At 33.7% G+C, this 25838-nt stretch overlaps 1 long non-coding RNA gene across 2 annotated transcripts in view; it reads right to left on the bottom strand.

The window, feature by feature from the left end:
- LOC117283920 overlaps positions 1 to 25838 on the bottom strand; it is a 216604-nt gene that overhangs the window by 80262 nt on the left and 110504 nt on the right. The window contains exons 1-2 of one of the 2 annotated variants that reach the window (XR_004514971.1): positions 21836 to 21945; positions 21169 to 21251 (exon numbers count right to left, since the gene is read on the bottom strand). This is a non-coding gene — a long non-coding RNA (uncharacterized LOC117283920). Of the gene's footprint in view, positions 1 to 21168; positions 21252 to 21835; positions 21946 to 25838 lie in introns of those variants that run through there. The other variant, XR_004514970.1, reaches the window with a different exon arrangement.

The following is a 25838-nucleotide window of genomic DNA, read 5'->3' as shown; positions in this document are numbered from 1 at the left end:
TATTCAGAAAAAGGCAAGGTTTCAACCAAGGCTACATAGAAGATTGTTTACATTTGTTAAAACTGCTGAAAGAAAAAAAAAAACTGCTGAGAGACATGAATGGACAAGAATAATTTTGAATAATCCTTGAATAGTGAATTGTTGAGATGAATGACACTGTTTACAGAAACTGTTTATAGGACATTTTCCTGCTGCTATAAAGCACTGGCATATAACTTGATACTGTAGGGTTATACATACACACGCTCAGAGAGTAGTGTGTGGTGCTGATATTTAATAAAATACAATCATTAATTTTTCCTCTGTTAATATTCACTTCCAAGTCTGACCAAGTAGCACACCCTTGCATTGATTAAACTGGTAGAGTTCTGACTTTTTATTTAGATATTACAATTCCTTACTCATTAGTACGGAATTACAGTGATATGTAACAAGTACCACAAACTCCAGGCATAATCGAACTGCTGTATCAGTTCTTCTGATGAAGCAAACCAAATATAATACTATACACATCATCTTTAAGTGTGCTACCTCCACCATGGAATTTATGGCTATAATTCACTCCCAGCACTGCCCAGAAGGTGTCACCACAAGCTCACTGGCTTGAAGGACTTGGGGACAAGTGGGGAGTAGAAAGCAAAGGGAGAAAAACAAAGAAAAAAATCTTCATGCAGACAAAGGAAAAGAAGACAACTACCAGGCAGTAATATTCCCAAACAGAGAAACCAAACATTCGCAAAGGAAAAAGAGGGCCTAAACCTGTCAGTGAGAATAGAACATGAGTTTCAAGGAAGGAGCCATTTGAGGTAGTCATTTTGTGGAAAGCCAACAGCAGCTGATGAATAGAAAATGTCCATGTACTGAACCTGATCCAAAATTCTCACCTAAATTGATTTATCTCATTATTTTTTCTAGTTGTTTAAAGTGCACTGGATCACATTAAAAAAAAAGAGGATGAAAGAACAGCTGAGAAGAGATCTACAGAGAATCAAAGAATAATAAAACACAAAGTCTTTTATTGAGAAACTGCACAAATTAACTCCAAATTACTACCACTGTCATACAAGAGGAGGCTTCAAGGCACAAAACTTGTTGCTGCACTCCATCTTGCTTTATTGTGGTGTCTTCACTCATGTACTAGTAGCTAAAAGCCATCCTCTTTAGAGTACTACATCTTTTATCTCCTCTCTTCCCCCCTGTATTTTAATTAAAAGACAATGAACCTTTTAAAGTAGTCAAATGGAAAATATAAAATTGCACCATTTTATCAGAGCTTAAGATATTCGTGTTCTCCAATCATGAGAAGAATTCAAAATAACATACTTGGTATTTTATTACACGCCAGTCCCTCTCTGCCCTTTCTTTATCGGGGCACTTGGTTGGAAGAGCTATTTGAAACTAGAAAGGCAATTCAACCTCAGACTGATAAATAGAGTTTTTGTTTTGTTTTTTTTTAAAGGCCAAGAAAGATCAATTTAATCTATTCTCTGGATCATCGTAGCTGATTTTTAATTTCTAAAATAATATTGTTACTCTGCATTTCTCCTAAATTTAAGTGGCAGGTCTAAAAATAAGTAGCCTGTCTTATTTAAGCATTATTTACTCATCATGTTGTCAGTTTGAAGGCATGTGGACTAAAATAAGAAAAATACAGTAAAATGTTATTGGATGGTAAGAAGGCCGGAATGCTTTGCTTTCCTCTAACTCTACAGCCTAAATCTATTAATTTTGGCAAAGGGCACCAAGACAAATCCATGCTGTTTGAAATGTTCCATGGGAGCCTTTAAAAATGAAGGTCTTGTCTACTCTTTATGGACATTAAAATGCTTCATCCCAAGGACCCTTTATAGCAAATTGCAAGCTGTTCTGTTTTATCTGCTTTGACAGGATGAAGGGCTGAGCTGGCCCTAGAGGGATGGGATACAGAGACTGAATAGTTCAAACTTGAGATTTCCAATAAACCATTTTCTACAATTAGAAAAAAGACATGGAAGATAGTCATTTCAGCAGATAGTTTCAACCCATTAAGAATTACTTATTGCATCACTTAAAATCTAACTAAAATCATGTTCCTTCAATGCTTCACTCCAAACTAGCACTAAAGCCCTTAAAATCAGCCTACTCTAGAGCAGTGGCATATATACATGTCCTTCTTGATCACTGATTCTTATATCTGCTGTCTTAATTCTTGATATCTTACAAATTCAAATCTTTTTCAGCACTATTCTTGTGCAGTCATAATTATTTCTTATCCTTAAGTTCAATTATCCATTCATTACTGGTTGAAAAATTCTATAGCATTTATTTCTCTTTCTGGCCTACCAATCTCCTTAAAGAAAATACTTATATATTTCAATTAGTTAATAAATACTGATAGTATGAGATTTAGATTTAATTCTTCATTTATAGATTCCCAGTATAGGTCTGGAGATAAATATGGATAGCATAAAATATTAACTTGGAAAAATTATACTTTCCTTTATAATGTACAATTATAATAATAATAATAGCTATTCTTTTATGTAAGTTACTGTTTAACATCAAATTAATGAAAATAAGAAGATGGGAACAAAAGTCTTTTATTACTATCAAAACCTTTAACAATAACAAAACCAATAATTTATCAAGAAAGATCCTAACAAGCCAGAGAATGTCCCTGAAATATATTCTGAAATCCAAAGCAAATAATGCCTGAAGTTATGAACTAATTTGAAATCACCTACTCTGTTCCCTCCATAAATTTATTTTTCTGTACCAAAATATCTTAAAATCATACTACTCTCACAAAGTGGGGGGAATAGAATGCAAACTTTCCAACAATTAAAATAGAAAAACATTAAAAAATGTGATTTAAAGCACAGGCTTTCAAATTAGACAGAACTGGATTTAAATATTGGTTCTAGTGATGAATGACAAGTTCTTGAAGAGTCAAAGATTTATACATTCTTCTATGATATAATAACAACAATTATGAACTTTTTAGAATTTCAATTGAATAAAAATAGATAAGTAAAATTTTCAGGACCGTGTTTATCATATAGTACATAAATATTCAACTATTTCTGAAAGAATTTTTGGGTGGGGAAAACTATTTGGGAAGTGAAAATATAATACTCATTTTCTTTGGCTTATAATAACAAAGTAATATTTCTTACAGAACAAATATAATAGTTTTATCCTGCTGATAAGTTAAAATTAAAGAATAAATATGTATTATTATGCATCCCGAATGACGTTTCTTCATCATTTGATTTAAAATGTGGCACAGACCTTGTGCTTTTCAAAACAGAAAATATGATAAAATATAAAAAAGGATAACTACACACAAATAGGCTCACATATTTCCATGGGCCAGAAGAGAAAGAGAAATGCAAAACAGTGTTTTAGTTCTGAGGCTACTGGCACACTTAACTCCAGAGGGAAATAGTGGTGGGCAGGGGTTAAGCTCCAGTACACTAAGGGGGACTAAATACGTTTCACAGAAATGGGGAAGAAACAGTTTGATGCTGGACACTGCTGTTAGGCTTCTCATGGAAAGGACTCTCCATAGCTGAATTTGTAGAACCCATAATGTAACTCTGGGCTGAACACCAAACTGTCATTATAAGACCTATGTCTGGAAGGAACCTTAGGGAGCCAGATGCAGGTAATTGAAAGATCGTCGCAAGGAGGAATGATCAAAGTCAAATAAAAGAACAAAACACTCATAAAACCTCCCACTCAAACTAGGCCTGCAAACCAAAATTCATAGGAATCTAATTCTAACAAAGTATCCAACAGAATCAACAAATCAACAGAAAAGAAATGCACCCCACATAAAATTAGTTTTATTGAAACAGTCTGACAAAGGCTTTAAAAGAAGTTTGTTTAAGATGTTTGAAAATATAAATGAAGAAATGCTTTCTAGCAAAAGCCATTAAGAAAGGGTACAGTAAAAGAGAGAAAAATAAAATAGAACAGGTAGGTGTTTTAAAAATGTAAAAATGTGTCACTGAAATTAACTCCATAGCATGAATAAGCTCTGGGCTGGATCTTGTGTACACAAAACTTTAAGAAAAATAACTTTTAAAAGCTGTTAAATCTATTAAAGAGTTTCATCGTTTGCAGACTATGAGAACAATATATAAAATGCAATTATACTTCTATATATCACCAATATATAGACTATAACTTGAAAATCAAATTAAGTAAATAATTCCATTTATAAAAGTATCAACAAGAATATTTAGGAATAAATGTAACAACAGAAGGGCAGACTTATACACTAAAACTCACAAAACATTTTTGGAAGAGATTAAAAAAATATCTAAATAAATGCAAAGACATCCAATGGTCTTCTGATAGACTGAGAGACTTAGTATTGTTAGGATGACAATATTCCTTAAATTGATCTACAGGTTTGTATGAATCCTGCTAAGACCCTAAATATATTTTGCAGAGAGAAGCTTATCTTAAAATGTATGTGCAAAGTACAAGGGAGCCAGAATAGATGGAACAATCTTAAGAAAGACAAGTTGAAGAATTTACATTTTCTAATTTTAAAACTTACTGCAGAAACTATAGCAATTAAGACTACATAGTACTGTCACAAGAATAGATACATAAATCAATAATATAGAAAGTCTCAGAAATGCATCCTTATATTTTTTGTCAATTGATTTTCAGCAAGGGTGCCAAGATAATACAATAGGGAAGAGAAAACTTAAACTAGTTGTGCTGTGATGAAGGGATATTCACACGTGAAAGAATGTATATACTTCTCATTACATACCAAATTAGGTAACAAGAGATCACAGATCTAATTAAATGTAAGAGCTAAAACTACAGAACTCTTAGAAGAATGAGGAGAAATAAATATTTTTGGCTTAGGTAATGATTTCTCAGATATGATATCAAATGTACAAACATGAGAAGGGTTTGATAAATTAGACATCATCAAAACTGAAAGCTTTTGTCCCTCAAAGAACTGCATCAAGAAAGTGAAAAGAAAAACAACAAAAAGTAAGAAAGTATTTGCAAATTATCTCTCTGATGAGGAAATTATATTCAGAATGGGGAAGGGATATATATAACTCAATAATAAAAAGGATAAAGGCCAAGTTTAAAAATGGGTAAAGGATTTGAACAGAAATATCTCTAAGGCAGATATAGAAATGCCAAAATGCATTTAAAAAGATGGTCATTAGTCACTAAAGAGATGCTAACCAGAATTGAAATGAGACACCACTTTGTACCCACTAGGATACATAATGGGAAAAGATAGATAATAGCAAGTATTAGAGAAGATATGGAGAAACTGGAAACTTCAGACATTGCTGCCGGGACTGCACGATGGTTCAGCTACTTTTGGCAGTTCTTTAAAATGTTAAACACAGTGTTATAGTAAGCTTTAGCCTAGTAATTCCACTCCTAGGGAATATATCCTAGAGAAATAAAAACATTATTCACACATGTCCATACAATGATAAATGGAAAACAAAACATAGTAATATTAATAAAAGAAGAAAGGTGAGATAGTGACAGGGGATACAATATGGTTGAATCTCAAAAATATGGTACACAAAAGTAGTGAGTTACAAAAGACAAAGTATTATATGATATTGTATACACAAATGTTCAGAATAGGCAAATCTACAGAGGCAAAAAGTAGATCCATGCTTACATTGGGCAGGAGAGCATAAACACACGGAAGTGGGAAGGAATAAAGGGGAGCAATGGGTACAAGGTTTCTTTCTGGGGTGATGTAAAATGTCCTAAAATTAGATTTTGCTAATAATTTAGAACCTTGTAAATATACTAAACTACACTGAACTGTACTCTCCATACCAGATTATGTATATTGGTGGCATGTAAATTATCTCAAAAATATTTTTTAAATGCCTGGAGATAGGAATTCGAACTGTTATAAGAACTTTGAAGATCAAACTGGCAACATTTAGCATCGTTACATATACACATACATAGAAGAGCCAGGGATTTAGCTTAGCGGCACCACGCCTGACACGCAAGTGTAAGGTCCTGAGTTCAATCCCGATACCAAAAAACAAAACAAAACAAAAAACATATATTGAGGAAATTCCATCGTCAGGCACATAAGAAGGCAAAAAAGTCATACCTGAGCACAAAGAAACAGGCAGAAGAATGTTCACTGTAACATTGATTTTGATACTTTTTTTTTTTTTTGAGACAGTGTCTCATCATGTAGTTCAAGATGACCTTGAACTCACTATGCAGCCAAAGCTGGCCTCGAATTCTCAGCAATCCTGCCTCAGCCTAGAAGTGCTGGGATTCAAGGCCTGCGCCACCACATCCAACGATGGATACTTTAAAAAACAGAAACTACCTAAATGCTTGTGAAGTAAGTGGAAAAATTGAGGATACTGCTAAATTGAAATACCACATAAAATATTATCAATGAAAACAAAAATAGAACATTGAGAAAAAATAAATTACAGAATGATATACATAATGTGATACTTGTTTATTACACTAATGCATGTTCTACAACAACATATACCACTTTTGTATACAGAAAGATATAATAATATAAACATTTCTTAGACATAAAAACCACTAATTTCTTTCCTCCCCCTGACCCTTTGGTACCAGGGATCAAAATTGGGTCCTTGAGCTTACGAGGCAGGCAGCTGCACCACTGAGCTAAATCTGGGGCCCAAAAACCACTGATTTCAAGACATTATGTCTGAGGAAAAAAAGTAATAGAAAATAAAGACATCAATTGTTATTATTGTATATATTATTATATTAAATTATTATTATTATATTAAAGTTCTGTAGAAATCAGCCCAAACTGAATTTATTAACCTGTGCAGTGGGTATCTGGATATGATATATGTTAGCTTAGCTTCCATCTTTTAAAAATATGTTTAAAATACATTTACCCAAAAGAGCATGACAAAAGACATCATGTTATTATTGTATATATTATTATATTAAATTATTATTATTATATTAAAGTTCTGTAGAAATCAGCCCAAACTGAATTTATTAACCTGTGCAGTGGGTATCTGGATATGATATATGTTAGCTTAGCTTCCATCTTTTAAAAATATGTTTAAAATACATTTACCCAAAAGAGCATGACCCTATTCATTCATTCACTCATTCAGTCATTTAGCCATTTATTCATTCAGTAGTGGAGGCTGATTGACCCTCGGGCATTTACACTAAGCTATGTCTCAAACCCTTTATATCTTTATATCTAAGTTGTCTAGGTGCAATTCAAACTTGCAATCTTTCTGCCTCAGCCTCCCATACAGGAATGTACCATATATGCACCCCAGTACCTGGCTTCAACAAATTTAAAGTCTTTACAAACTGTAAGGTCACTCAAAAGCATTTTTCTGTTTTTTTCAATGAATATATCAAGGGCAAATATTACTCATTTTAGGCAGCATTAGAGTACCACTAAAAGAAAAAGGATTCTCTTAGTTAAAATACTAATTTTTTTAAAAGGTGAAATTACTATGCATTAATTCAAACACTTTGAAAATCAGATGCTCTCTGACCTTCCCACCAATGTTACCTGACAAGGTCATTATTTCAAGAATGTAATTATTCAGGAATGAGGGAGAACATTCAGTCGGGTAGTCTCTCTACTGTTTCCTCAGTAGAAATCATAGAAATGACAACTGTAATTAAATCTTTTTTAAAAAATTACCTATGAGCTTTAAGTAAGGATAAAAATTATTTCTAACCTTATGAACTTTAACACTGCACTGTACTAAAAGAAATTCTTCCAGTTTTTCTCCATATCAGTAAAGCACATGACAGCTAAATAAATAGGAAATCTTCACTTCTGACCTTTCACAGCTATTCAAAGGAAGCAATTTTGTTTGCCAGTATTCCACTCACCACAGATACAAGTGAAACAAGTTTAATATTTAAAACTAAATCATCTCTTATCCAGAAGAGTTAAACGCTTTAAGAAAAACATTTTTACAAAATAAGGAGAATTTAGCCCCAAAGCCAAAGAAGTCAGCAGTGTCTTTCATTATCTGGGAGTGATATTTTAAATTTTGGGGGAAAAAGAATTTTTAAGTTGAAAGGAAGTATGGAAATCCAACCATCTACAATTATTATCATTGTATAAAAGTTTATCTTTTAGTAAAGGCCCCACTTTTGATCACTGTGACAAAAAAATTACCCTTCATTGACTTTTTCCAAAGAAATATAATAATAAAAGGACAATAAAAAATTTTTTTATGCCATCACCTACATTTACTACATCATTACTTATATTCCTATCAGGGGTAACAAATAAGTTTCATCTTATGGCCCAATTCTGAATGATGACAAATAATAGCTGATCAAACACTGTGTCAAAAGTTTATAAGACATGTAAGCTTCCCAGCAGAGTGATAGATTAAGGAAAAAGAATAGTCATATATGAAATTTTCCAGTCTGGCTTTATGTCTGTAAACAAAGACAAGAAAATGAATTACATTTACTTATCCATAAGTATGTTTCAGGATATGTGACAGTTCATGGCTAAATGATTTAAATAAAATTCAAATAGCACATATCATCAGAAATAAATACATGTTGGGGCTTCATAGGAAAACTTTCCCAAACATAAGCAATGTATAGGAACCAGCATTAGGGCTGATGGGAATGTCATGAGCTACAGCAGGAAAAAAAATTCATCATGTGAAAATATTTATTGTTTTGTCTGTTCCGAGCATCTCATATAGAAACATATAATGTGTAGCCTTTTATGACTGGCTTCTTTCACTTAGCATAATGTTTTCAGGATTTAACCATTTTATAGCATGTACCACTACTTCATTCCTTTTTCTGGCCAAATAATATTTAATTGCATGCCTACATCACATTTTATTGTCGTATTCATCAACTGATAGATCTTTGGGCTATTTTTACTTCTTTTTTAAATAAAATATTTTATTGGTTAAGTAATTCAATTTTCAAATATTTTATTTAAGAATTTCAAATCCCTTGACAGTTGGTGCTCATAATATCTATGAATTTGGCCTTGCTGCCATGTTTTTTTACAGTTGTTGAAAATAAAGGAGAAAAAACTCTTTTGCTATCGAGCAGTAAAACTTAAAAATAAGCACATGTCTTTACTACCTTCAGACCGAATATCGTGATAAACTGAACGTTTGCATTCTCCGGTGCAAGGTACTAAGGAGGGCCTGGAAAGAGAATGGGAGGGGGCTATTCAAATATTGTTAGTAAAATGTTGCCTTTGTCATGTGCAGAACATCCAGAATATGCTCTTTTAGTAAATATTTTAAAAAGTAGAAATGGCTTATTATTATAGCTAAAACAATTTATGTACACATATTTGTGTTTATTTTTGTTAGTACACGTTTGTAGGACATAATGATTACTGCACATACATAACACATCTCAATGCTTTTTACTTCCCCTCATTACTCCTTTTTTCTCTACCCTCCCTCCATCACTTGGTCCCCTTCCCATTTCAAAAGATCTGTCTCCCTATTTCCTACTATCTCTCTCTCATTTTCCTCATTAAATTATTTATACTTTGAATTTCTCACATTAAAAAAATAATGTGATATTTAAACTGTGCGTCTGATTTCTTCCTTTTAACATTATGGTCTCATGGTGTAACCATTTTCCTACAAATGACTCAAATCTATCATTCTTTATGGCCAAATAGTACTCCACTGAGTATAAATACATTTTCCTTATCCATTCATCTGTTGATAAGCATACAGGCTGCTTCCAAGATTGAGCTATTATGAGTTGTGCTGCTATAAACATGGGTAAGTATCAGATACCTACTAGGGGAATAGCTCGGTCAAATGGAATTTCACTTTTAGTTTTTTGAAGAATCTCCATATTGATTTCCCTAGTGATTGTACTAGTTCACATTCCAAGCAACAATGTAAGAGTTCCTTTTCCCCTGCAGCCTCATTGGTATTTGTTATTATTTGATTTTTTGATGATTAGCTAAAACAACTCAAACCATAAAATTTCTTGTTCTTGTGATTGTGTTCTATATTTACAGGAAGTTGTTTACCAATGTATTTTTGTTTGAAGTGTAATTTTTCTTTCCTTTCTCTTTGCAACCTCTTGAAAAAAAAATCTGCTAATGAATTAAGTAGACCTTAATATTTTTATGCATTGTGACTATTTAACTTAATATTTAGATATTTTATTAATTTTTTGTGAAATCATTAGCTCAATTAACATATATTTATATTGTCTGGAAATATGTGGTTATAGTTCTGTGGAAGAAATAATATTGTCAGTGTTCACCAGCTTGTAAAAATAGTGTAAGAGCTTAAACACTTAAATAAGTAATGAAATGAAAAATAAAATAATTCAGAATAATTTAATAATTTCCTAAGCATTTCATTTTTCATAATCTGGCTGGAGAGATTTTTTTTCTTTTAGTTGTAAGGATTAACTCCCAAGCCTTACATAAGCTAGGCAAGTCTTCTACCACTTATCTACATCTTAGCATTATTAAAAAGTTTTTTGGAGATGCAGAATGTGTTCCACTACAGAAACGTAGCCAAATGGCTTAAGGAAAGAAATTATTAAAATTATAATAATGCAGACAAATTTCTGTCTTAGTAGGTCTTATTATTGGCAGAAACTAGGTTCCTTTAGAACAGAATGCACTACACTGTTCTCAACATATTGCCCAATTGCCCAGAATCAACATAGAAATAATGGCAGTTCCTAGGAAAACAGTCTTGACACACTCCCACTGTCCACTTAGTGTTGTTTCCTGTTTCTACCTCTAAGTACAATTTTACATTTTTATTGCTCTAAGAATGCTGTTAGTGACTTGGTATACAGATTTATACATGAACATGGTCTCATTTCTCTTAGATATATTCCTAGAAGTAGAATTTCTGGGTCATATAGTAACTCTAGATAATGTTTTGCAAAACTGTTTTCCAATGTGGCCATGTCATTTTACATTCCCACTAGTAACATATGAGGGTCCTATTTATGACATATCTTCATTAACACTTGTTATTGTCTTTTGTTTTTAACTTTATCCTTTACACTAGGAATGAAGTAGCATTTCCTTGTGGGTTGGATTTCATTTTTTTTTTTTTAAAGGCAGGGTCTTGCACAGTAGTTCGCATTTGACGGTAGCCAAAAGGCCAAGAAACAATTACTCTGTAGTTCAAACTGGCCTTGAACTATGCAGTTTAGGCTGACCTTGAAATCACTGTGATCCTCCTGACTCAGCCTCCCAGGTTCTGGGATTATACGTATGCACCACCACACCCAGCTTGGATTTCTATATTGAGTAACTTTTCAGGCCTTACTGGTCTTTTATGTATCTCCATTTGAAGAACTTCAAGTCCTTTCAAGATTTTAAAACAGAGGAAATTTAGTGCTTTTTGTTGTTGTGATGTAAGAGCTTTTTTTCTTTTTTCTTTTAAAAAAAATATATTCATGATATGAGTGCTTTGGGAGATATGTGATTTACAAATAATTTTGTGGATTATCTTTTCACTTTCTTCACGGAGCTCTTGAAGCACAGAAGTCTCCAATTTTGATGGTCCATTTCATCTATTTTTTTCTTTTTCCCCTTGTGCTTTCGTGTCATAACCAAGGAAACCATGAAGATTATTGACTCCTATGCCAGTGGCAGCAAAACTATGGCACGAGTGCTACAGCAGGCTGTTATCACTGAGAGCTCTAAAAGGTTTGCCATCACTGTCTTTGTTTTCTGTTAAAAGTTTTACAGTTCTAGCTCTTGTATGTAGGCACATGATCCACCTTGAGTCTTTAAAAAAAATATATATATATATATAAATATATATTTATATATATATTTAAAGATAGGGGTCAAATTTGTTTTGCATGTAGGTATCTAGTTGTCCCAGCATAGTTTCTTTAAAAGACTATTACTTCTCCCACTGAATTATCTTAGCAGCATGGTCAAAAATCAATTGGCTGTAATTGTAAAGGTTTGTTTCTGGGATCTTATCCCATTCACCTGTATGTCTTTCCTATGCCAATAGTACAGACTTATGGTACCACAGCTTGGTAATGAGTTTTGAAAGTGGCACTACATTGTAGGAAGAAGTGTTGTAAATTGTGAAGAAATAAAAATTTATTTTTTTATATTGTTGTTTTATTCTAAAACCTTGATGAACTGTTTAACCTAATAGAGATTTTTCTGTGTAGTTTCTTTAGCATTTTCTATAAATAAAACCATGAAAGATGGTAGTTTCATATCTTTTCCCCCCCCTAAATTCCCAGGCCTTTCTAAAACAATGATAAATGTAGCTGTTGAGTGGGAACCTCTCCTCTTCTTTCTGATCTTCCTGAAAAGCACTTAGTCTTTCACCAACAAATGTTGTATTTCTAGCAGAAGCGGTATGCAAACTATCTTCAAGTATGAGTAAAAGTTAAGTAAATAAGACCTGGGGTGGGGATTTTTAGTCAGTTGTTCCTGGTAGTGCAAAAGTATGAAGAGATAAAACAGTATGATCTATTTGGGGCACTAAGTATTGTTTCAGGATTGGTGCAGTAGGGAAAATGATGAAATTCAGATGTGTGATTTAAATTGTCATATATGCAATACAGTTAAAACTCTAGAGTGGATGATATTGTTCAGGGATAACGTAAGGAACAGCAGAAAATGAAAGTCTATGTCTCAACACTCATTTTAGATTAAGGAAATTTGTCAGAGTTATTCTTAGATAAGGAAAAGCAATGAAACTTGAAAATCTGAACATTCTAGTAACATATTGTTACTAACTGAACTTGATAAAAACATAAACGTTTCTATACTGAATAAGTATGAATGAGTTAAAAATCTAACTTATAATAGCATTCTCATCTCTATTCCTCCCTGTGCTAAACTATATGAGCTTCACTAAATCTGATGTTCTACTACTCCCCTGCATTCACTACCATCCTCAGGTTCTAAAGTGCCAAAGTATAAAATATTATAAAGTAGACTTGTTGAAATTTATTACTAAGGAAGATATAGGTTTAACTCAGAATAAATGAGTTTTATAAATTATTTCTGCCTAATCCAGGAAGTTTGATCTAAGCATTGTCAACTCAAGTTTCTATCATATTAGAACATCCTGGAGCTGAACAGCAATTTGTTTGTTTTTGTTCCTATGTTTATGAGGTTTTTTTTTTTTCACTGTGTTTTATCTTTGTTTTTGTTTTGTTTTGTTTTTTGTTTTTTAGTAGTGAGGGGATCAAACTCTGGGCCTTACACTTGTGAGACAGGCAATGGCACCACTGAGCTAAATCCTCAGTCCTTTTGGTTTGTTTTTTTAAGACAAGGTCTCTTTCTACGGAGTTCAGGCTGGCCTTGAACTCACCATGTAGCCCAGGCTGGCCTCAAGCTTTGCAGTGATCCTCCTGCCTCAGCTTCCCAAATGCTGAGATTACAGAATGCACCCCCACAGCTGGCATTCATGAGTTATTTGACTCCATAGTTTAAAAATGATTATAAGGAATGTTCAGGAATACTCCATGACTAATGAATCTAGAAAAATATAAGGGAGCTATAGTTCAATTCAACAATTACCTCTTAAATATAATGTTCTATGCTATGCTAAATATAAACATAATTATTCATAAGAAATGGGTACTCCTAAGTGAAATAAATAAGTCACACATGTGTAAATACCGAATAGTTTCTCTGGTGTGAAAAACTATAATAGTACATAAGATCCTAATGAAATAATTGACAATGTGAAATAGGAAGAAAAGGGCTAAAGGTGTAGGGAAAGTGAGAAGGGTATGGGGAAAGGTAATAAGTGAAAAGTAAAAAATACGAGAAAATGAAAAAATGGAAATAAAGTGTTTATAAATGGGGAGGAGAGGAGGGGGTGAAAGGAGGGCAGGGACGAGGGGGAAAAATGAGAATCAAGACCTGTCATGTAAAGGTACAAGATCCCAACAATGAATGTAACTGTACTGTACTGTATACCTAAAATGTACCAATGAACTCAAATTAAAAAAAGAAAAAAGAAATGGCTACATTTAAGTTACATTGTGCCTCTCTGGTCTGAAATATCATTAAATCCTCACAACAACCCAAGGAGGTATATATGGCCATACCCAAATGTCAAGTAAATACGATAAAATCACAAAACAATTGAGTAGTAGTGATAAATTTGAACCCAACATCAAAGCCTGCAAATTTAAAAATTAAATTATATTTTTATATGAGAAGCTGCAGAAGCAAAATGCAATTCCTGGTATCCAGCTTACCTAGACCAAGTCCAGGAGACAATGAGACACAGGAAATCAGAAGTCATCCACCTGAATTTTCTGAGATGATAGAAGAAGAAGTAAGAAAACATATGTATGAGGTTATAGAGAAAATAATCTCTCAGGTTAAAAAAAAGAAATGATGATCAAAATGAAAGATATGCTCAATGAATATAGAGTAGCACAGATTATAAAATAGAGGAGTTTAGGAAAATGGTGGGAACCATGAATACCCAACATAGGAGAGAAATGGAATTCATGAAACAGATTCAAACATATATCGAGGAGATTAAAAATTCTATTGAAAGTATATGCAACAGATTGAATGAAGGTAAGGACAGAATTTCTGAACTAGAATATAGGAATGCAGTTAATGACCATGAAAAAAAGATATCTTAAAAATGGCAAGGGACCATGAAAAATCAATCCAACAATTGCAAGATGATGCAAAGAAGAACAATATATGATTGACTGGGTACAATGAGAGAGCTGGAGATAGTGCAAATGTCATACAAAGCCTGTGCAAAGAAATAATGACAGAGAACTTCCCATACATGGAAAAAGAATTCGACACACAAGTAAGTGAGGTAGATAGAGCTCCAATGAGCCATGACCAAAATAAATCAACACCAAGGTACATAATCATCAACATCCCAGAAATTCAGCATAAAAATATAATATTAAAAGCTATTAGAAAAAAGAAACAAATCACCTATAAAGGAAAGCCCATCAGAATCACAGCAGACTTCTTAACATAAACACTTAAATCAAGGAGAGCTTGCAGTGAAGTATTTCAGATTTACTCAGATTGATGTACCCTGCAAAACTATCTTTCAAATCTGATGGAGAAATAAGATACAAAGAACAACTAAAGAAATTCATGATCACTAAACCAGGTCTATAAATGTCCTCAAGAATATTTTAGAAAGAGATAATGAAGACCACAGCTCCAACAACACCAACAGAAAAAAGCCACCAGGCAGAGAAAGCAATGAAAAAGAGGGAAAAGATAGGTAACCAACAGCAGAAAAATAACATGACAAGGATAATCCAATACACTTCAATTATAACCATCAATGTAAACAGTCTTAACAATCAAATGAAACAGACTGGCAGAATGGATAAAGAAATAAGATCCAACAATTTGCTCACATTGAGCTCAAAAAGTAATTTATAGACTGAAAAATCAAAAGATGAAAAAAAATACTCCATGTGACAGGAAGCCAGAAAAAAGTAGGAGTAGCTATATTACTTGCAGACAAAGTGGATTTCAAGTCAAGACTGACCGAGACAAAGACGGTCACTACATCTTGTAAAAGAAACAATCCAAGAGGAAGATATACCAATCATAAATATATATGCATCAAATACCAGTGCACCCAACTGTGTACAACAAATAGTAACAGACATGAAAAATCAAATAAGCTCTAATTCAATTGTAGTGGGGCACCTCAAGAGCCCACTATCACAAACAGATTAACTAGAAAAAAAAAATCAACAAAGAAATATCAGAACTGAACCAAATCTGTGAACAAATGGACTTAGTGGATGTCTTCAGAGTGTTCCACCCCACATCAGAATACACACTCTCCTCAGCTTCACACGGACGTTCTCCAAAATAGACCACATACTACATCATACAACATGCTTAGTAATGAAAAAGAATTGAAATTATCCCGTACGTATTATCTGACCATAGTGCACTGAAACTGGAAATCTACAGCAAAAGAAACCATAAAAACTGCATAAACACACAGAAATTAAAATAAAACCCTCTTGAACAACCAATGGGTTACAGTTGAAATTAAAGAAATTAAACACCATATATATTTAAATGATAATGCCAGTACAACATAGCAAAACCTACAGGACACCACAAAAGCACTCCTAAGAGGAATATTTATAGCATTAAATTCTCATATCAGGAAAACAGAATGAGCTCAAGTAAACTACCTAATGTTGAACCTCAAACATCTGGAAAAAGAACAAGTCAAGCCCAAAGCTCATAAAAGGGGAGAAATTATAAAGTTCAGAGCAGAAATTAATGCAACTGAGACTAAGAAAATACAAAGAATCAATGAATCAAAGAGTTGGTTCTTTGAAAGATTAAATAAAACTGATAAACCCTTAGCCTTATCAAAAAAACTTTATTAAAAAAAGAAGACTCAAATTCATGCAATTAGGAACACAAAGGGTAAAATCAAAATGAATTTTGTAGAAATCTAGAAGATCATCAATACCTACTTTGAGAACCTGTACTCTGATAAGATGGAAAACACAGAAGAAATGGACAGATTCCTAGAGACATATGAATTACCAAAGATTTACAAAATTCTAAACAACTCAAAATCAGTCAATGAAATTGAAAATGTAATTAAGAAAATTATCAACAAGAAAAGTTCAGGTCCTGATGGTTTCACTGCTGAATTCTATAAGAAATTTAGAGAAGACCTAATGCCACTACTCTTCAAACTCTTCAACAAAACTGAAAGGGAAACAATGATCCCAAAATTATTTCTGGAAGCAAGTTTTACCCCGATACTGAAACCAAAGAAAGACCCAACCAAAAAAGGAGAACTACAGGCCAATCTTCCTAATGAACATAGATGCAAAAATTCTCAATAAGATACTGACAAACAGAATGAAGCAAATCATCAAGATTATACACCATGACCAAGTAGGATTCATCCCAGGGATGCAGGGAAGGTTTAATATACACAAATCAATAAATGTAATATAGTACATTAACAAATCCAAAGACAAAAATCACGATTTCAATAGATGTAGAAAAAGCAATTGACAAAGTCCAGCAACCACTGATTTAAAAAAAAAAATATAGAAAATTGGAATAGATAGTCTTTATCTCAATTTGATAAAAACCATCTATGACAAACCAAGAGGCAACATCATATTGAATGTTCAAAAACTGAAAGCTTTCCCTCTAAAATCAGGATGTCCACTGTCACCACTCCTATTCAATATAGTTCTGGAAACAGCTAGAGCAATTAGACCGAGGAAGAAATAAAAGGAATAAAGATAGGAAAGGAAGAAGTTACATTATTTGTGGATAACATGATACTTTACATAGAAGACTCCCAAAACTCCATCAAAATGCTTCTAGATTTAATAACCAAACTCAGTAGCATAGCTGGATAGAAAGTGAACACTAAAAATTCAACAGCATTCCTGTACACAAACAACAAACTCACTGAGAAAGAAATTAGTAAAATAATACCTTTCATAATGTCATAAAAAATGAAATACTTAGGAATCAAGCTCACAAAGGAAGTAAAAGATCTTTACATTGAAAATTACAGTACTCTGAAAAAGGAGATCGAGGAGGATATCAAAAAATGGAAAAATAACTGTTGCTTGTGAGTAGGAAGAACCAATATAGAGAAAGTGGCCATATTCCCAACATTTTTTTACAGATTTAATGCAGTTCCAATAAAAATACCATTAGTATACCCTAAAGAACTACAGAAATCATTCCTAAAATTCATTTGGAATCAGAAGAGACCTATAGAATAGCAAAAACAATTGCGGTAACAAAGGCAAGGCAGGAGGCATGACAGTCCCTGACTTGAAATTATATCACAGAGCTTCTGTGATAAAAACACTATGATACTGGCAAAAAAAAAAAAAAAACCCAAAAAACAAAAAACAGAAAAAAAATCCAGACCTGAAGATCAACGGAACAGATTAGAAAATGCAGAAAAAAACCCAAACACACTTAGCTCCCTTATCTTTGACAAAGGGGCCAAATATGTCACTGAATGAAAGACAGTCTCTTTAACAAATGGTGCTGGTAAAACTGGCTTTCCACATACTGAAGATTAAAACTAGACCCATGTATCTCACCATGCAACAAACTAAAATAAAAAAGGATCAAAGATCTAAATATTAAAACAGAATCACTGAATCTTCTGGAAGAGAGAGTAGGTAGAACACTTCAGTACATAGGAATAGGCAAAGATTTCATGAACAAAACCCAGACCACAATGGAAACACTAAAAAGAATCAACTGGGACTTCATCTTATTAAAAACCTTTTGTAGCTGGGGATTTAGCTCAGCGGTTTGGTGGCCTCCCTTGCAAGCGCAAAGACCCGAGTTCAGTCCCCGGTACCAAAAACAAAAACAAACAAACAAAAAAACAACCTTTTGTACAGCAAAAGAAATCACCAACAGAGTGAAGAGATAACTGAGAGAGTGGGAAAAAATTTTATCCAGGAGTTCCTCAGACAAAGGACTAATATTTATAACACATAAAGAATTGAAAAAAAATTAGCCCACTGCAATTTAAAGACCGTATCCAAAAATGGACATCTGAGATGAATACACATTTCTCCACTGTTCGTGGGAGTGTAGACTGGTGCAACCACTATGGAAATCAGTATAGAGATTCCTCAAAATACTAGGATTATAGCTCCCATATGACCCAGCCATTCCCCTTCTGGGTTTCTTTCCAAAGAATTAAAAGCATCATACCGCAGTGATACATGCACATCCATTTTTATAGCAGCACAGTTTATAATAGCTAAATTTTAGAAATAACCCAAATGTCTATCAACTGATGATTGGATAAAAAAGACATGGGTTTTAAAAAATATAATGGAGTGCTCTTCAGCCATATAAAGAAGGATAAATTTGAAACATTTCTAGGTAAATGGTGCACCTTGAAAACATACTCAACTTAAATAAGTCAAACACACATTTGTAAATATCACATTGTCTCTCTGGTGTGAGAACCTGAAAGTGTAAATAAGGATCAAAAAGAATAATAGATATTGCAAAATAGGTAGAAATGTCCAAAATTATACCAAGTATGACATACTTTATTAATAATTAAAATATTTTATGTAAAAAAGAAGGTATAGTATTAGGAAATGTGCTGAGAGATAAATTAGCACATGAAAATATACTCCTTTAAGATCACGATACACAGTGTATTTATCATCATTTTTCTCTAATAATTTTCGTTCTGAAAAACTATTTTTTCATAGAACAGCTTCTATATTTTCTTTACTAATGTGTACTTGTATTACATTAAAATTTTTAAAATGTTTTAAAGAAGCCAGGAAAAAAAGCCTCAATAACTTACACTTTGTAAGAAGTAATATGGAAAGGTGAAATATAAGTGATATACACAAAAGTTTCATCTAACTAAATATTATTTAAATTTCCAGTGGACATAAAGTATTGAAATAATTTTTAGTGTTTTGATGTTTTAAATATTAACTCATATGTTAGAGATACATACTGAAATATTCACAGACATTTACAAATGGTATGACATCAATGGTTGATTTTGAACCCAGGGCCTTTGCAATGAGTTACATCCCCAGCCCTTTGAAATTTTTTTAAATTTTGAGACTGTCTCACTAAGTTGCTTAATTGCTGAGGCTAGTTTTAAACTTGCAATCCTCCTGCCTCAGCCTCTCAGAGTAGGGTTACAGGCATGTGCCACCACACATACTATAATAAAAATTTTAAACAATTCTATGTTAAAATATAGCAGTCAAACCTTACAGCCTCTCTTGCCATTTACAGTTTTTTTTAACATATGCCTTAGACATAACCATTTTATTAGTTATTTACCTTCCTCTTTATATATAAAAAAGGAAATAAAAAACACATTCTTATTTCTCTTCTCTTCCTATAAAAGGTAAAAAAATAATATATATTGCTGTTATGTATAAGTTGTATGTTATGTTTGAATAAATGTCCCCCATGGTCCATGGGCTAAAGGATTTGTCACCAGCCTATGGCATTAGGAAGGGGTGGAACCCTCAAGTGGTGAGCCCTAGTTAGAGCTCTCCCAGTCATTCAGGCATGTTTCCTGAAAGGGGATACTAAGATTCTGGTTGCTCCTCTTTCTCTCTTTTCTTTATTCCCCATCTGCCATGAGGCGAGCAGCTTCCTCTGTCACACTCACACTCTCATCCTTATGCACCACCTTACCACAGGCCCAAAAATGACAAGGCCAGATGATCACAGCCCAAAACCTCTAAACTAAGTCAAAATAAGCCTTTCTGAAACCGATTTACCTCAGATATTTGTTATAGCAACGAATAGCTGACTAATATAGTTGCTCTATATTTTGGCCCTGCACTAAGTTTCATATATTCTGGGTATCTTTCCATTCCAGTTTATAAATATTCTTTTTTTCTAATAATGTGTACTGGCTGTTCTGTGTTTTATTAAACCAACCCCTTATCACTAGACCCTTGACTTTTTTCCAATCTTGTATTCCTCTAATAATGCTACAGTAAGCAAACTTGTATATTTCGGTCACTTTGTACCTGAACAAGTTTACTTATAGGATAATTTAGCAGTGAATTGCTGGGATTTCACCAGGTTCTTCTTGCTTCTACTACTGACATATGAGATTGTTGTTCCCCATCGCCTTCCCCACAGAGTGAATCATTAAACTTTTGTGTTTTTACCATCTAATAGGTGAGAAATCACATCTCAGTATTTTTTTACTTGGATTTTTTTCTTGTTACGGGCAATATAACCTCTATTTCTCTTATCTCTTGTGTTACAGGATGAGGAATCCCTCCTGATTCATAAATCTCCATAAGGAAGATTTGACTCAGTGTCCTTCTATTACATCTAGAAACTTACTCCTTGAAGTAATCTCTCTTCCCTCATTCAAAGATTTCTCTATTTTTTGAGTACATGTTATAAAGAATAGAACATGAAAAATCTCTTTCATATGCTGTGCCTGAACACCATCAATGCCAAGTGAACCACTATTTTCCGTTTCTTCTGATGTATTGCATCAATCACGTTCTACAGATACAGAATAAATTTATACACACCAATATATAAGCATATTCAAATAGCAACATCCTGTTCAGTTTAGGTAATGCTAGCTGTTACAATAATTGAACCCTAAAATCTCAGTGGTTTAGAGTAATGACAGCTTAATTTGCACTCACATAGCAGTCCGATATTTGATGGGCAGATTTCTATGTGACTTGAGGGGTTCAAGTTCTGCCACAGCTCAGGAATTCAGTCTTCACTTTAGCAGCAAATGGGAGAAAAAGAGAGAAGAAAAGACATAATTACTTCTTAATCACCTTGCCTAGGTCATCACATCACATGTATTCCACAGGAAGTAACAGTCATTTTAGATGCAAGGGAGGCTGGGAAATTTACTCCCTGCTTGGCATTTACACAATTCTATGAAGTGGTAACATAAATCCTTGGAGAGTAGCTAGATAGCCCTTCTTTACACTGCACATTTTATCTCAGAGATGTTTCCAATAGTCTCTGCAAAACTAACCCATATTAAAACCTTTTTAAAAACTGCATAACACAGGCATGTCTGCCTGAACTAAGAAGTCGGCGGTTTTTATCTAAGCACAACTCCTACACATGGAGAAAATACTGCTAAGGGCAATGCTGAAAACCTCAGTTTGTACAAAACCAGGCAGCTGAGAAAAACACTGCTGGAAAATAACCTTGAAAACAAAGAGCTTTCAGACTTGAAAATGAAGCCAGCTCCCCCTTCTCCTGGTGTTCTTGGCATTGAATAACAAGCCCTGTTGCTAGTAGCAGGAGATTTCTTCCCCTCTTGCAGCCCCAAAAGTGAATTTTACCTACCCCTTTACTCCCCACAAATTTGCTCTCATCTTTTTGCTTGTAGTTGTGAATTTAGTAGAGCTGGAGGGTTCTCTCTCAAGCCAATCTACCATTGTACACAGCAGGCTGGAAGGGTAGGGATACTTCATTTATTTATTTATATTTTTACTTTCTGGTACAGGGGATGAAACTTGGGTGCTTGCACTTGTGAAGCAGGCAGCAGAACCACTGAGCTAAACCCCCAGCCCAAAGGTAGGGGTACTTTAAAACAAAACAAAATTTGGAAAATCTTTCAAGCTCTCAACCAGCAACTGATGTGAATTGGTGTAGAACTGCCCCATCCTTGAGTAGAATAACTTTTAAGCATCTGTTTTCTACTATCTCCCAAAAATGTAAACACAGGAACCCTTAATTTGGTATTTTACTCTTTACTGACTACTAGTTGCCCATTTTCCCACTCTTCTGACAGAATTTCTTGGGGTTGATTATTCTCAAAATGACTTCTACTCAAATATTTGTCTCATGCTCCATTCTTGGGACTCTAAACACCTCTTCTCAGCTTCCAGTTTGTAGCACCCACACCATTGAGGGATAGGTGGAGGTTCCCAGGTAGCAGTCATTTTTAGTGAATAAAGGGTACAGTACAAAAAGCACTTATAATTACAGTTACTTGAAGCAAAACATTAACATATTGGAAAGAAAGTCACACGCTGTAATCTCCATGACTTCTTCATTAGAATGATAAGACTTCTCTGTTTAGAAAAAATATATAAAATTATATCACATTTCTTTAAATAGTCCTCTCCTGTTAGACATTTATCTCATTTGTACTCTTGGTACTTACCGGAAATGTTGCCCAGATTCCTTTTCTACATAGAACCTTAATGATATGGATATCTCTATCCTTGGGATAAATTCCAAAAAGCAAAGTTAGTTGCTGGGTCAGAAAGCACGTATACAACTTTCTGACTCAGTAATTTAAAGAACCATTAGCAAATCATTTTCTTAAAGTTTTATCAACTTTGACTCCCACTTACCAATGTGTAAGAGTGTCTTCCTTACCACTGATAACACGGCCAAAATCCTCCCCTTTGCCTATCAGGAGAGTGAAAAATGGTAGTTTTGTTTTGTTTTGGTTTGGTTTGGTTTTTTGAGACAGGGTCTCACTATGTAGTTGAGACTGACCTGGAACTCACTATGTAGTCCAGGCTGGTCTCGAACTCACAGCGATCCTCCTGCCTCAGCCTCCCGAGCGCTGGGATTACAGGCATGCGCCACAACGCCCGGCTAAAATGGTAGTTTTTAATTCTCTTCTAAAACAAATTAAGCATCTCTTCAGAATTTTAGGAGTCACTATATTCATCACGCGTTTGTCTATATTTTATCAGATTGCTGGTATGCCTCTGATTATAGGAGCTCCTTATTTATCAGTTTCTTTTATCTGGAATATAGGACTGTCTGAGAATATAGGTTGGGGATTTAGCCCAGTGCCTGACTCACAAGTGCAAGGTCCTGTGTTTGATCTTTGGTACAAAAAAAAACAAAACAAAAAAAACAGTAGAATTATAGGACTGTAAATACATTTCTATAGGTTATAGTTAGCCTTTTTTAGTATGCTTATGGTTATTTTAAACTAAGTATTTTTTCTTTAATTTAGTCTATTTTTTTCACTATGATTTTTGATGTTTGTATCCTGCTTAGAAAAGACTTCCCACCTTTGTAATTAAAAAATTATAATTCCCCCAGGGTTTAATATTTTTCTGTTTTTATTTTTAAGAGTAAACCATTTTCTATTTGAAACCTTTTTTTTCTTTTTTTGGTTTTTTGAGACAGGGTCTCACTACGTAGTTGAGAGTGACCTGGAACTCACTATGTGGCCCAGGTTGGTCTCGAACTCACAGCGATCCTCCTGCCGTAGCCTCCCGAGTGAGGGGACTACAGGCGTGCACCACCATGCCTGGCTTCCATTTGAAATCTTTATTGTAAGGTACGAGAATCCAACATTTGTGTGTACAGAGGACTAGCCAGTTGTCACATGATCACTTATTACTATTTGATTTTTCCCACACTGATTCACGTCACCTTTATTATATATGAAATTTCCATACTTTTTTTAGTTTACTTTTATATTTTCTATTCAATCACTTAGCCTATTCACATATTCTTATCACATTATTTAAATCAACATGGCTTTATAATATTTTAATATCTGGACAGGGCCAGTTTCTGCTTATCATGCTATCTTTTAAGAATCTGGTTATCCTTATTTTTTGTGTCATATAAACTATGAAATACTTTGAGCACATTTACTTAGAAAAATATCTACACATATCTCCTACTACCCTCTTTACCCTACTCTTACATAATGACATACTAAGAGTTCTACTTCCCTTCACACTGAAACTTTAATCCTTTGAAAGACTGATTCTATTCTCATTAAATAGGAAACTAATGAAGAATATCTTAATGTATAAAACCCTTTCTCAGAACTCTCTTGCCTTTTTTAAGTTTCAGGCATAATTGACTATTTGCTCCTCCTAAAATTCTCTCCTTTTCTTGCTTCCGTGTCTGCTTCATTTAGGTGCTTTCCCCCTAACTTTTTCTTTTCAGAAAAAGTAACTAAAAAACATTCTGTGTCAAAATAGCTGTCTTATGTGGATCAATGGAACAGAACAGAAGATGCAGAAATGACCCCAGACACCTCAACCACCTGGTCTTTGACAAAAGGGCCAAAAACATACACTGGATCAAAGATATCCTCTTTAGCAAATGGTGCTGGGAAAAGTGGCTGTCCACATGCAGAAGACTAATGCTAGAGCCATACCTCTCACCATGTACTAAAATAAAATCATAATGGATCAAGACTTAAATATTAAAACAGAAACACTTAACCTGCTGGAAGATAAAACAGGTAAAACTCCTGAAGTCATAGGTGTAGGCAAGGACTGAATAGAACTCCAAATGCACAAGAAATAAAAAGCAAGAGTCAACAGATGGGATTATATCCAATTTAAAACTTCTGCACAGAAAAGGGAACATCCAACAGAGTAAAGAGGCAATTTAAAGAACAGGGTAAAATTGCCAGCTGCATCCTAAATAAAGGACTAATAACTAGCATATATGAAGAACTCAAAAAAATTAGAGTAAATGAAGACCCAATAAAAAAAATGGACACCAGAGAGAACCAAGTCCTGTCATGTAAATGTACAAGATTCCAATGATGAATGAAACTATACTGTATACCTAAAATGTACCAATAAACTCAATGAGGGGAAAAAATGGACACTTGAACTGAATAGACACTTCTTAGAAGAAGAAATACAAATGACCAATAAATACATGAAAAATTGTTCAACTGAACTGGCAATTATTAAAACAATGCTGAGATTTCATCTTACTCCAGAAAGAGTAGCAATCATCAAGAAATCAAATAATAAAAAATGCTAGTGAGTCTGTGGTGAAAAAGGAACCCTCCAACACTGCTGGTGGAAAAAAAAAACTAGTACAACCAGTATGGAAATGAGTATGGTGACTTTTCAAAAAACTAAAAATTCCATTTGACCCACTTATTTTTCTCCTATAGGTGTTTTTCCCAAAGAGTTAAAGCCATCATATTACAGTGATACATCCATACCAATGTTTATAGCACCATAATTCATAGTAACTAAATCTTGGAGACAGTCTACATGCCTATTAACAGATGAATGGATAAAGAAAATGCTTACCTGTGCAAACTGGATACTACTCAGATATAAAGGGGATAAATTTGAGACATTTGTTGGAAAATGGATGCACCTTGAAAACATAATGTTAAATGAAATAAATCAGATGCACAAGCTTAAATACCATATGGCTTCTTGTACATGAAAAAACCCAAAGCATATACAAAATTAAGAGCAAAATAAAAGATTGATGGGGCCAGGGATATAGCTCAGTCATTCTGATGCCTCCTCACAAATTCAAGGGCCTGAGTTTGATCTCCGGTACCAAAAAAAAAAAAAAAAAAAAAAAAAAAAAAAAAAAA

This window comes from Fukomys damarensis, unplaced genomic scaffold (genome assembly GCF_012274545.1).
Source record: "Fukomys damarensis isolate Sample0158 unplaced genomic scaffold, DMR_v1.0_HiC HiC_scaffold_32, whole genome shotgun sequence".
Classification (NCBI taxonomy): domain Eukaryota; kingdom Metazoa; phylum Chordata; class Mammalia; order Rodentia; family Bathyergidae; genus Fukomys; species Fukomys damarensis.
Note: the sequence above shows the minus strand (reverse complement) of the source record. Positions and strands in the feature narration are given on the sequence as shown.